The 14864-nt window shown below is 40.7% G+C and overlaps 1 pseudogene; it reads left to right on the plus strand.

Annotated features, from left to right (window-relative positions):
* Positions 1-14572, plus strand: part of LOC126513761 (protein SET-like) — a 34558-nt pseudogene extending 19986 nt beyond the window's left edge.
* The last annotated feature ends 292 nt before the right edge of the window (positions 14573-14864 follow it).

The raw sequence follows: 14864 nt of genomic DNA on the forward strand, positions 1-14864 counted from the left end.
ACTGCTGGTGTGGATTCTAGAGTTTACATATGACACATGAATAGATTTCAGAGGAGCCAGGAGACAGTGATTACTGAAGACGGGCAAAGAAGAGGGGAATGAAGTGAAGGAGAGGCCTGAAATGAAAGAGCAAAATTAATAGTATGAAGAGCAAGTCGCCTTGGCTCCGAGGGAGCTGACTTCTCTGCCTACAGAGGCTCTGTTAGAATTGCAAAATACAATTTGAGAGTCTGTAAAGAACACGATAAAAGAAGATCCGCATACTTTCCACTCAGGCCAAGAACTAGATCATCCTTCCCCGATGCCACTCTGGTCCGTGGCAGAACTCCCCTTCTTGCTCCCTTGAGAAGTGATTGTCACCCTCCACTCATTCGCAATCTCATCTGGCTTTGATTTTGCTTTGTCTTTATGACTCAGGAGTCCCTATGCTTGAACATTTACAATGGTTTACTCCATCTTTGTAACCAGCTTCTTTTGCTCAAGTATATGCCTTGGAGACCATCTATGCTGATGGGTGTTCTGAGGTTGATTCCTTTGCCCTGTGGTGCAATATTTTACTACGTAAATCTTCCACACTTGTCGTATGTATCTTAATGTCTAACATTTAGAGTTGTTGGCATTTTTTTCTCTTGTGAACAATGCTGCTGTTAGCATTTGGCAAAATCTGCCTCCTAGTGTGTGAGGAGTTTCCCAAGAATCTTCTTGCTCGTAGAACGCCTTGTCATCGAGTCTGGTCACACATGAATCTGCTAGGTGATACAATCTACTCTCCAGCAGTGTTTGCACAATTCTGTCTGACCATCTCTACAGTGTTGGAAGCCTTGTTGGAAGTCTTTCAGGCCTATCAGCTTCATGGAATTTCTCCACAGTATTAGGTAGCACTTCTTTGACTTATTCACTTTTCTGATTTATTCATTGGACTACTTCCTCTGTTGTGGATACTGGCTTTTTGTTTTTATTTGTTTTGTTTTCAAGACAGGGTTTCTCTGTGTAGTCCTGGCTGTCCTGGAACTTGCTTTGTAGACCAGGTTGGCCTTGAACTCAGAGTTCTGCCGCCTGCCTCTGCCTCCCACGTTCTGGAATTGAATGCACGTACCATCACGCCCACCTGGATACTAACTTCTTACTAGCTGCATCAGTCAGAGTTCTCTAGAATAACAGGATAGATAGATGATTGGTAGATAGATAGATATATAGATAGATAGATAGATGGATAGATAGATAGATAGATAGATAGATAGATAGATAGATAGATAGATGATAAGAGAGATTTATATTGGGGGAGTTATTAGGATGTTTTATGGGTTGCGGTCCAGCTTGTCCAACAATGGTTGGCTGTGAATATAAAGTCCAAGGATCCAGTAGTTGCTCAGTCCAGTAGAAGGTGTGGCCCAATTAAAGGTGTGTCTTTCCGCCTCAAGATCCAGATTAGAAGTAGATCATCCTACTTTAAGGGAAAATCCCTCAAAAATGTGCCCTGCACTTTTGGACTTTAGTTCGTTCTGGATGTAGTCCAACAGCAAAGACCAGACATAACACTAGCCAAACTGAGTTCTGAAAACAGTTCTCCCTGTTAGCAACTTGTCCTGATCCTTTCATGATGGTGCCTGTTGATGTCTCTAAGTGAAATGATATGGTTCATTGGGCAGTGGAGACAGAGAGGTTACTGGAGGGTACCAAAAAGCTCTTGCAGTGGAGGTAACTGCAACAGCAAGTCATAGTGGAGAAAAGAATCCACCAGTAAAACAAAATTAGGAAAGCGGATCTGGTCCAGTTTGAAACATGAGTGAAGGAGGCCCCAAATGATAGCCAGATGTTTTCCCCAAAGGCTAGATCCATATTATTCTCCTTCAACGTAAGGGTGGCTAACATTGTTTTCAAAATCACTGTGTTAGGTGCGCAACATAGTTTTAGAAAATAAATTAACATTTTCCTCTTGAACCTCAAAGCATAAACCAAAAAGCTCCTTTCCTTCATAAGTAGCCTGAATTGAATATTTTTATAGTAATAAAAGATCTAGCCAATACACAGAGACATACTTTACTTTATTCTGAAAATTATTTTTATAGAAAACGATATAATTTTTAGTGTAGATTTTATATGCATATATGTGAAGTGATATTTATTACAAATAAATATACTCTATTTACATCTCATTACTTTATTTTGAAACTTAGTTTTACATCAATACTTTTATATCCATCCCACTAACTTCCCCGCACCCTGTGGCAACCACTGACCTTTGACATTTTCATGTGTTTTGCCTTCCCCCCGCATGTTATCTGTTGTGGTTGAGATGATATAACATGTAGCCTTTTTAAGACTGGCTATTTTAACAAAAAAAAATGTCTAAGTTTCTTCTATGTCTTTTTGTGGTCAACAATATTCTATTTTGTATCAACTATTCATTGTTCCCAAGTTTTAACATTTAACAAACTCATCTCATGTTGTTTTCTTTGTTTTTTGATATGAGAATGTTTACAATGCCTTTGAGTAAATTCCAAGATGTGAAGCAGCTGGCTGTGTGGTAAAGGTGTTTATTTTTCTAAGAAATAGCAAAAATGGCTTCTAAAGTGGTTGTGCCATCTTTTGTTCCCCGGCATTGAATGAGAGCACATGTAGCCTGGCATCCTTAGTATTTGGCTAGCGCTCAGTTTGACTTTTAACCATTCTAAATCACTACATTGCTAGCTCATACCATTTCATATGGTTAATTACAGCCTCTAACTATACACAAAACTCTTTATTTTTTAAGGAATTTTCTAACCTCATAAACTTATATGGGAAAGCAATGAGCAAATAAAAATCAAGATAATTTTGCAAAAAGAGAATTAACTCTTAGTGGTAAATATTTATAAAAAGGTTCTTGCCAGTTTATCTTATTTAATCTCAGATACAACATATACCAATATCAAGATTTATTACAAGCTATAATAAACATAGCTTATAGCATTGGCATTGAGATAGACAAGTAAACAATACATAGTCCAGACAGTGGCAGCAAACTCACTATTGCATAGAAACTGGCTGTCCCACAGATCTGTGGAGGGAGATGGTTTAACCATCTCATTGGGACAGTTGGTCAACCAAACAAAAGAAATGCTTGCAATGATTTGACATTCTACTCAACAACAAATTCTAAATATATTGAGTGTTTGCTGTGTGACTGGAAAATCAAGACTCCAAACTTAAGAAGTTGGAAGAATATCTTTGAAGTTTAAAAACCTAGCAGAATTCAGCAGTAAACTCAGCACCATTGAGCATTATCTATTGGTTAATAAAATGGTTAAAAGAGAAAGGACTGATTGTCATGCACATAACTCATGAGGGTTACTGCCGAAATAAATAACTCCTATAATTTAGTAATTCCTTTCATGCAATTATCTTGAAAATTCTAGACACACAAATTCAATGATTCAAGATGGCTTCTCTTCGAATTCTAACTAGGAAAGTCGAGGTACTGCCACCCATAGGAAGATGAGGAAAGAATTGTGGAATATCTTGTCAGTGAAATACTTCATAATACTTAAAATTACTAAACCACAGCAACATGCAGTTGAAGGGAAAAAGTTCCCTACAGAAATCACATACTCTTAATGAAATTTTTGAAAAATGTAAAACAATATTAGATGCTGTGCATAAACACTCACATATGTCACAGAAACGTGACAGCAATAGCAAATATTTTCAGTGTTGTGCCTCCCTCTGGAGGTACGTGTACATTATTTCTTACGCTTATCTGTGTAAATATGGATCTTTACCAAACTCTTACATTTTATTTGCATTTGATTGTCTCTAATAATTCTTATTTATAGATAAAATATATGTGTCTATACTAGAGCACTGTGAACAAAACAAGATGTTATTAAAGCCCTTGGCAAGGCTCAATCACCCTTCTCTACACTCAGGGCAGACCCCTCAGATGTGCCACGCCCCTGCTTCCTGCTGCAGTCTTCTGTCCTTGACCTGGAGCCCTGCTTCTTCTTTGTCGACTTTGTCTCCAAGCAATACCAGTCCCTCTGACCGTCCCCAGCCACCCGGCCCACAGTGGACTCTTGTTCACCCAGGTACCAGCCAAAGGAGATTGCAGACAGCCTGCACCAGCTCTTTACACTTTCCACGTGTCCACCTCGGCTTCATGGGATGTTCTGAGAGCCATTTTTCAGGCATTTCTGAAACCAATGACACGGTGTTAATAAAACATCTCTCCCAGCACGAGCACTCACTGACTGTTCTCATTAACGGAGCCTCAGCTGATGTCTGCTGAGTGACTTTCCTTGAAAAGCACGTATTCATGTGTAACTCTGGCTTTCTTATTTGATATTCTGCCTAAATATCTACAACTCTATTTAACAGTGAAGCACAAAACGTTCCAAGTTTTTATTGCCACCCTTGGAGTCGTTTCCTTGTGTTTTCTGTGCCCAATCCCCAGAGCTGGACCAGCACTTGGTGAAACGAGGTTACAGTGCATCACCTTCAGTTTTCTGCTGCCTAACACTCCTCCATTACTGCTAAAGGATGCTGTCATCTGGGGAAAGTTGGCTTATCTGAAATGTTGCAAGGATGTTTTGTAGGGAAGTTTTTAGTTCTAGTTGCTCAGAGTGATGTTGCCCATACTCAGTGGGCAGACTGAAACAGAAATTAGCCTAAAAGAACAAAGATAACCTAAAATAACAGTCTTAAAAAATGTACGTTCATTGAAGACAGTTAATTCAAAAAATGTACGTCTAGGGTCTGGAGAGACAGCAAAGAGCACTTACTGCTCTTGCAGAGGACTAAGTTTGGTTCCCCGTACTGACATGGTGGGTCACAATGTCTGTACCTACAGTTTTAATTTACCTGGCTCCCTCTTCTGGCCTCTGCCAGACATATGGTTCACTTAGATAATATGCAGGTAAAATACTCATATACATAAAATAATAATAAACAAATATTTTAAAATGTAATTTGAAAACAGAAACGCCCTAGTCAAGGACTTGGTTGCTAGGGTAATTAACTAGTCAAATTGTGATGTGCCCGGCCCTTTCGCTCTGACCACAAACTCACTTCCCTTTTCTGTCCCCTTTTCACTTCCAATAACTCCATCTCCTGTGTCTCTCATCCATCTCGACTCCTGCTGAAATGAATTGCCACAGTGGTGCTACCTGGCCATGGGCACGCTGAACATGTCTTTATACCAAGAGCAGGTTTTTTTCCATTTAGGCTGCCCTCAAAAGAGCTCATTCAGGGTGCCTTCTGTAAGCACTTATCCCATTTTCACAGTGGAAGCACAGCCTCTCTTTAAGTGGCTGATGGAAGGTGAACTTTCACACTGCCATGGACATTTGAATCAGCTTGAATCAAAAGAAAATAAGCTTTAATTTTTTTATTGTATGTATGTTTATTGTATTATGTATGTTTTGCCTGCATATATATCTGTGAACCTGTTGAGTGCCTAGTGCCCACAGAGGCCAGGAAAGAGAACTGTCCCCCTGGGACTGGAGTTACAGATGGTTGTGAGCTACCTTGTGGGTGATGGGAATAGAACCAGGGTCCTCTGGCAGGGCAGTTGGTCTTCTTAACTACTGAGCCATCTCTCTAGACTATAAATGAACCTTTGATTTTGAAATTTTAAATGCTATAAAGGGAGCTAAGAAAAGGGTTGTGGGGGAGGGGTCATGCCAGTGTTTGAGGTTTTGGTTTTCCTCCGTTCACACCCCTGAATGAAGAGCCTACCTTCCCCTTCAGGTGCCCAGTGGTTTAAGTCTTGCAGGTGAGGGTAGATCTCTGTCTTCCTGTCCATGTTTTGCAGCTGTCACCCACGAAGACCTGGAATGTGCCATGTTCCCATGGAACAAACTAGACCAAGCAGACGGAGCTAGCCCATCCTCTCTCTTTCCCTCAGTCAGAATGGAGTTCCCTGAGCTTCCAAGAAAGGCAGCTTTCCCAAGCACTCCAGTGTCCTGGAGCTGGAATCCTTACCTTAGACCACACTAAACCTCATTCCCTGCCCATCTCTGCAGCTAATCCGCCTGCCCCAAAGGTCCACATGATATGAGTACTAAGTATTCTGTGTTTCTTGCATGTGAGCTACATCACTAATCTTGGCACCCAAATTAAATGCTGGGTGGAGACCCAGCTCCCGAGCGGCAGCAGCATGCAATGTATGGGAGCAGAGGAGGTGCGTCCTCCCTAGGCCCTGTGGGATGCATTCCTCTGGCAGGGAAGGGCAATAGAGGTCTCAGTGGGTGGCAGACACCCAAAATATTTTAGCAAGGCTTAGGAAAGTGTTGCCTGCTCTGTTTCCCCTCTTCTCTGCCATGCATCCTTAACTTCTTTGTTGTTCCGGATTCTGATGACCATCCCTAAAGTCTGAAGAGGGGAGAACATGTGTGTCTCTTTGTTCCCCCACAAAGCAGAAAAAATTCATACAGCAAAGCATGTAGAAGCAGGTATGCTCCACACGGCATCATTCTATCATGGCAGAAAATTCAGGGTGCCTTCCATCTGAGTTATTAATTCCAAAATTGTTGAAAAGATTATTCATCAGTAATGGAGTGATACAAATTATAGGAGACATTACTTGCCTGCAGGGTTTCTACTATTGGCAAGTCTGATCATCTGTACACTGCACCTTCTGAAATCTCATTTATCAGACAGAAATTCAGCTTTCTAACTGAGAAGGAAGTGATCACAAATTTGGAGAATATTTGGAATGTCAAAGTCAGATTCTTTTCAGCATCTGTGCTATTGTATGTGATATGTAAAAACAAATGAAATCAATATTTGTTTCTGTGTTTGTGTTTTGTGTTTCTTTTTTTGACACAGAGAAGCAGTTTGCAAAAAGGAATCTGGAAGGGTTGGAGGTTGTGTGTAAGCCTGGATATGACCCTCGTGTATAAAAACTATCAGAGAATAAATTCAAAAATTTAAAAAATATTTCTGTCCAACATAAGTAGGAAAAAGTTTTTTATTTTTGTTTTGGGTTTGAAATTTTATTTTTTTTTAAAACAGGAACTCGTTATAGCCAGGCTGATCTCCAGCTCACTGTGTCATCTAGAGAGACTCTGAACTCTTGGTCTTCCTCTGTGTGTTACCATACTGTGTTAGGGGTTGTGGGGAAGAACTGTTGAATGCGGTTTATTTTTCCCCTGCAATGTTTTAGGAACAATACATCAGAGTACACTGAGGACCACATAAATGCCTCTGCTATGGTGCCGTCATATTTTCTTATTTTTACTTCCTCTGACTCTTAGAAGCTGAGAGAGGGAACCTTGGGGAATTATTCTTGGCTGTGCTCAGTAATTTCATAAACCATTCTGTATTTGTGTATTCATTTCCTTCCAGTGACTAAGTGGATGCCTTTACTGTCTCTTCCCAGATAAAAGCCCAGGAGATGCGCAGGGTAGAAGTGCATTATGGGTTGCTATTCACCACCTATTACAAAGCATCTTCCGAAGGACCAGGCGGAGATGACAGGAAACAGGGTGGGTTCATTCGGATGATGGGAAGCTCCCTGAAAAACTGTGACTTTCCTTCTGGGTAGAGATGTTTATAAGAACGCAGACGTCTGTGCTCTAAAGCTTTAAAAATAAAACTTAAAAGCAATAAACAGTAGCAGCTCTGACTCCTTTACTTTAGCACACTACGCTGCCCAACTGCCCACAATAGATGTCAGAGGAGGAGGAGTAAAGGGGAGAGAGAAATAATTTAAATTCATAGGGTATTTTTACACTCCAACTTTATTTTAAAATGTACAGATGATACCAGGCAGAAAAATTACTATTGAACTCAGATTTCAGGCATTACCCAGAATTCCTCCCTCACCCCTTTGCCCTGCACATAGCCTCGTGAGAGCACTTGCAGGAATGTACAAGGTCCCAAGGTTCAATCCCAGCGCAAAATTAAACAAGCAAACGAAAATCACACAAAAGTCAAAGCATGCTCGTGATTAGAGACGGAGGTAGCTAAATCACTCGAATGAAGTGTGCCTTGCACGACCCAAGTCAGAGGACCGGAGTCTATCACACACCTCTCCAGACACCCTGGTAGGAGTTTTCTCTGCATGTATGTCTTTACCATTGACTCTACCAGACTGTTTCAATTTATTCTCTAAAATAATTGTACCAATTTAAACCTCTCCAAGCCATGAAAAATGTGCTTTCATCAACCCACATGAACTCAGCATGGCTTTTTTTCTCTTCTCCCTATAGTGTAATAGGTATAACTATGTAAGTTTAATCTGGTTTTGCTCTGTGAGACATCTGCCACTGTTAGGCTGGCCACTCAAGTTGACTCTTCTATTTCTCAGTAAATCATCCCGTAACTATTTCTGATTGTTATTGCCCTTATGTTCTTCCTATTGCTTCATATAGGTTTCTTATGATTCCCAAATACCAGCCCTCTGGTTGCTATATGCACTGAAAATACATTTCACCAATTGCCTTTTCTGCTTCCTTAAGATCTTTTTCAATGCAATATAATTAAATGTATTTATCTTTTCTTTCATGGTCACAACAGCATTGTTCATAATAATAAAAACGGAAACATCCAAATAGCATACCATTAGACAAAGGGGAAAATGAATCAGTTTGGATCTGTTCAAACAACAGAAGGCTCTGCCACAGTGAATGTAGTAGACCACACATATCACTGCAGGTAAATCAGATCAACACAAGTCTGCGTGAGAAACACAAGTAGACGATACCAAGCAATATAAACAAATATGCAGATACATATACACCTCAGAAAATCTTAAATGCATTTTCATCAGATATTTAAAGGAATGGTGAAAAGAGACTAAATTTCAAAGTCAGCTTTGCCATATAGTTCTTTATTTTTTATTTCATTGTGTATTCTCAATTTATACAATACTATGTTACATATGTACAATAGGCATTTTACACACACACACACACACAGTGCATTGAGACTATCCCCTCCCCACTGTGATAGAAGGCCATCAATGGTGAGAGAGAAACACAACTGCAGTAGCCCTATACATAATTCTCAAAGGAAAACAAGAACTCTAGACGGAACTGGGCTTGGGGCCAGTCTCATCATATTACAGCTACAAATATGGCTCCACTCTTTCTGTGTCCTGAGAATCCAAGTAAAGTTGAACTTAAAAATAATAGACTGATATGTTTGCCAGATAAAATTTCAAAACAGGGGAATATCAGATTGACGCTGAGAAAGCAGCTGCAATTATTTTAAAAGATCATCATCACTAAAGAGAAACCTTTTATTCTGCACTGAGACAACCGGAAAGCTGTTCCCAGGGCAAAGCCCCACCCATCCAGAGGCTCTCCCTAACGATGACCCAAATTCATTTGGGAAGACTGCCTAAGCTGAAGGGATTCCAAGCTCCTCCAAAGCAACTGCCTGGGCACGAGCTTCATCAGGGTCAGCTCAGACACCTGTGGGCCAGCGGGGATCGGCTGACGCTTCTGGAGCTGGCAGAGCATGGCGGCATGGTCCCTGTAGTTTTGCAAGCATGGGAGATGAAGGGTTGAAAGGGTGGAGGAGTCTTTTAGTTCGTGGCTAGATAAGGCAGGAAATGACTTAACATCCTTGCATGGAGGCCCAGGGAGCCAACTGTGCGAAGCTGCGAAGACAATGGGAGGCTATTATGGTGATCCCAGGACCACCAGAGATGCGCTGAGGAAAGCTGACGTCATGGAATGAGTCTGCCCAGGAAGGACTGTGTGCTGAGGGCTGCAGAGCTGGAGGACTGGAACGTGGAGCTGCAGGATTTAGTACGACTGTTCCTTGCTGTTCCTGGGATCTTTCATTTAGGAATATGATCTTTACTCTGTGCCATTTTTTTTGAAAATATGTAATTTATTTTTTTTCCTTATGTAGGAGTTCGTGGTGAACAGACTTTGGACTTTGAAAGTGTTGGGGTTTTTAAAGACCATGAGGATGTTTAAAGTTGGACCAAAGGCATTAAAATAAAATGGTCATGAGTCCTTGGAAGCAAGAGGTGGAGGTTTTTAGCTTCACAGTGGTAGTTCAGAGTCTGAACTTGACTAGGGGTGGAGTTGTGATGGGTAGTGGGGGATTCCTGCTGTAGGGGATTATCTTGGTCATGTTCACTCAGGTGAGAAGATTGACCACCATACGCGGCACCATTCCCTGGTCAGGAGACCCTGGACTCTATAAAATAAACAAGCTGGGGGCCTTCGTTCATCATTCTTTGCTTCTTGATCCCTTCAGGAAGCCGTCACTTCCTTGATCAGCTGCTTCCTGTACTGTATCAAGGTTTTTAATTTTATGAAGTCTCATTTGTGAATTGTTGGCTTTATTTCCCAAGTGACTGAAGTCCACAAAAGTATTCTGAAACTTGGGAAAGAGGGAAGGTCTTAATACAGGCATCAGTGTTAGAATCAACTTTACGGTTTCTCTTCGTGAGGAAGCTGATGTTGAACTTCTGTTCCTTGAGAGCTGTCACTCAAGGTTCTTGCATCATACCTATTCATTCAGGAGGCACCAGAGATGAGAGTTTCAGCCTCTGCACAAAGCCAAATACCTGGAGTTTAGAAAAGCTATCCAGCGCTGTCCTGAAGTTGATCTTAGGCAATGAGAAAACATCATTTCCTTGGAACAAAGAAGTTTGATCCCACGGGAAATATAGAATAAGAACTCATGTTTGAAAGTCAACATCCTGTCTACAGGATGGTTATTTCCCAGGCGTGTGTCACCAATTCTAACTCTGTTGTTATTATCAAAGGCTCGTCTCCTTAGCTTCACTCTGGGCCAGTCATCAGAATGAATTCAAGTCACTACTGATTCAATTTCAGAGAATTCCAAATCAGGAGAGAGAGAGGGGAAGAGCTAGTCTGCAAGCATGAAGAGCCTCATTATACCCGACTTAAAGGCAGCAGCAGCGGGGAACAGGAAGTCTGTTCCCATATTCTCTGTGTTAAAATAATAATACTGCTTGTTGAATACAACAGTAGCTCTGGCTTCTGTGTCTGTCTCTAATGAGCCATTCGTCTCCTGAGTCAAGTGGAAGAACGTGGAGGTGGTACGGATACAAGGAATTCCTAGGAAGTTGTCTCCCGTCAGTAGCCCTGAGTTCTCTGCCATCATTGATGCTGTGCTCCATTAAGAGATACAGATGACACTGAGACGGCAAAGAGCCAGTCACGATTAATATCAAAATGTGACTTTTGCTGTCAGATGTAGGATTAGGCAAAGGTTTGATTATTTGCTTCTCTAATAAGTCAATCAGGCCAAAGACCAAATGTTTCGTAAGTGAGAAATGAAAACAATTATCTACAGCTCAGTGAGGAGAGATACACAAAATTACAGAGGTAATTTTGGCATGATATATCATCACGGTACCAGGGCTTTCATAATTTTCTTCTTCCTCTTTTCTTTGGGACTTTGCCCATAACACCAATCAGAAGTTTTATCAGGACTTCTTTAATAATGAGAACCTGAACTACATCAACACTGAGAAAGCTGTGACCTGTGGTACAAATGTCCAGGCAACATATGAGAAAACTGGCCCATCCATGCTCGGCTGGTCTTATTAATCTTTGGAATTTTAACTATTAATACTATCATTATATCAGGTAACCACAAACTGTGATTATCTTTAAAAACTGGTGTGCTCATCTGGGTTTATGAAGCTGAGTATACAGTAATTGAGTATCAATATGTCAGGCAATTTTGGGTTCCCAAATGTTCCTCAAACAAAGAAACATTTGATGTGGTTTCAAGCACCTCAATGTGCCTTTTGAATATAACAGAACAAGATTTTGACAACGATCATATAAATATTTGAGGAAGGCAATAAGCACATTGTTCCAAGAAGCAGATCAATACAATGCTGAAGAGTCACATTTTTATTGTGTGTGTGCGTGTGTGTGTGAATGTGTGTGTGTGCATGTGCATGTGCACATGCACACGCTGGCATGAGTTTATGTGCATCAGTAAGGGATGATGGATTTTCTGGAACTGGAGTTGTAGTGAGCTGCCTGGTGTGGTGTGGGTGTTGGGAACCAGACAGGGTTGTACGCAACAGCAGCAAACACTGCTAACACTGATGTCTCCGTTCCATGGGTTAATTCTCAAGGTTCATTTGAACTATCTGCATCATCATGAAGAGTAGAATGGAAGTTGAAGAACATCAAGGCCACATCAGTGTTGAAAGCAAGTAGAAGAGTCTTGTCCAATTCAGTGAGATGGCGAATGAGAGAGAGAGAGAGAGAGAGAAATACCCTACAGGCGTCCCAAGGATGGAGGCCACATATACTCTGTACTTATAGACCCAATTTGTTCAAAACACCCTGGGTTAAAGTCTGTCATCCTGAGATAAATATTAGTAGCTATCCTTTCATTTTAATATTCCAAGTTTAAAGCCTCAATCACACGTCACCCAGCTCATTTTGACCTACTATAGTAGACATTAGTCAAAGCAGATCAGAGAATATATTCTGCATAACAACAAACTTTATAGAACTGAAGTTTTCAGAAAAACATCTAGTTGGAGTTTTTCTCTTTAGTCTGAACTATAGTGCAAATCCACGAGTGGGCATTATGAATAGCTGGATGTGGGAACACAGAAACGGTAAACAGAATGAAATTCTGAAAACAGGTAGAAAGTGCAATTTATTCTCTGAAAGTAACACTCTTTTTAAAATAAGTGACAAATAAAGTAGAACTATTTCATACCAAACTTCTTAAGGGACAGAAGACAACTAAATGAGATGCAACATAATGCTAACAGCCGTTGTCCTTGGAGAGCAGGATTAGGAGAGCTGGGGGTTTCTTTGTGCGGTGTAGTTATCATTTGTCTACTGGAGTACACACTGCTATTAGGATAATAAAAAAGTGCTTGAAAAGGCTCAGATTGACACAGAAGGAAGCAAAACATACGGATAGACACAAGGCATACGCAAGGTAATTCATAAAAGCTGGACACACAAGGAGAAGCACTTATACTGAGAAAATGCAAACACAGCTGAAGACCTGATCTCCAACAGCACAGGTGCAGGTCCCATGCACAAAGCCAGAACAAAAATGTGTGAGTTCTAATGCTAACAGCTACCGGCTACAAAAGCTGTAAGACATCCTACTTTCCCAAATAACAGAGCAGCCTTCAAAACTCAGCAGCTATACGAAAAGCAACAATGGTAAACATTTAGGTAGCATCACGCTGTTTCCCAAGTGCACATGTACATAACTCACAAAGAAATTCTAAGTCTCAACAAAGCAGAAAAACAAATATATCCAACAACACAAGGCAGTAGGCCATGTGCTCACACCAGAAATGCCAAGAGCCTGGACGCATAATCTTGCCATGTTATACATTGTTGGATCAAAGTAGAAATATGCACACAACACAGAGTTTCTAAGGAATATTGGTGAATAATTCATGTATCGAGATTTATCAGGTACAATGAAGCAAAAAAAATTGATTACATCAAATTTAAATCAAATTGATTAATTAAAAATTATCTGTTTAAAATATTCTGCCAAGAAACTACTAAACAAAAGAGCAACCATTTTAAAGAGCATCAGGAGCAAGGTGCTAAGAATAATTGACTGGCTTCTGTGGGTTTCTTCCTGCTGAGAACATCGGGTTCTGGCCTCTGGCTTCTGGTCATTCTCTTGTGCTGTGCCCTCAGACAGTAATCCACGCTCCTGCCTCTGTTCGAGAAATACAGACAGGCTCCTGTCCCAAAGCTGAAGGACATGCCCGCTCTCCTGGCCCGCAGAGGGGAGGAAAAGAATGGCGAGAAGCAACTGACATATTCATGGCATACAACATGAAACAGCAGACTTAATAAACAAGCCAGTGAGGAGATTTTGAAATTTGAACAAAAATATAACAAACTCTGCCAACCATTTTTTTTCAAAAGAGTCAGAATTGATTGCCAAAATCCTAGATTTTGGGGTAGCAACATTTGTTAGGTATCCATATGTGTCTGCTCTGCTTGGGAAAGAAGACTAGAAGGCCATGCATTGTTTGACCAGAAGTGAAGTAAAGTTATATAGAAAAATGCAAACCAAACTGAAGACCTCGGCATCCAACAGCACAGATGCAGATCATGTGGGTTCTGATGCTAAAGGCTACAAACTACAGAAAACTGTAAGATTCCTATCTTCCCAAATAACAGACATGACAGAATTTGATTTAATTTTAATTTCAGGTTACTGAACAGATTTTTATTTTGATGAAAATTCTTACTTTGAAAAGAACATTCTCTCCAAAGAATTCCATCTGACTCAGAGTGGTGACCAATCTTCAAAGTTCACTGAAATCAAATGGAAATCTGGAAAGGGTTTGACAAAATGCTCCAGTCAAATCCAGACTGAGGCCAGCAGGAAGAGGCAGAACCCGAGAGCTGGTTGGCAGGTTTACTGACCACTCTCTCGCAGGTGCAGATGAGCTAGGAGGGCATCAAAGATGGTATTTGGCCAAATCCCTTGCAGTAATATTTGGTTCTTGATCTGGATGATAAAGATGGAGAGGCAGAAGATGAGGAGGATATTGATGAAGGGGGTGAGGATGAGAGTGAAGAAGACAGATGATGATGAAGGGGAGGAGGGAGAGGAGGATGAAGACAAGGATCACTAGCACAGAAGACGGGTGCATTCCAACCTTCTTTTTTTATTGCTTTTCACTTTTTAACTTTCTCCAACCCCTGAGAGCAGGTTGCAGTCATTCCCCACCCCATCCCTCTTGTGCTCAGTCATCCTGTTTTTGAGCTCTCTCAACACCATGTTTCTGAACTTACTTTGGGAAAAATACCGGGAGCAAAATACAATGGGGAAAGAATCTCTACTTTTCTTTTCTAAATTCATTTTTAGCCTTTTTTTGTCTCAAATTATGGATTTAACACCACCACTGTGTTTTGTGGAAAATAAGA

This window comes from Alexandromys fortis, unplaced genomic scaffold (genome assembly GCF_014885135.2).
Source record: "Alexandromys fortis isolate MF-2015 unplaced genomic scaffold, M_Fortis_MF-2015_v1.1 scaffold_110, whole genome shotgun sequence".
Taxonomy (NCBI): Eukaryota; Metazoa; Chordata; class Mammalia; order Rodentia; family Cricetidae; genus Alexandromys; species Alexandromys fortis.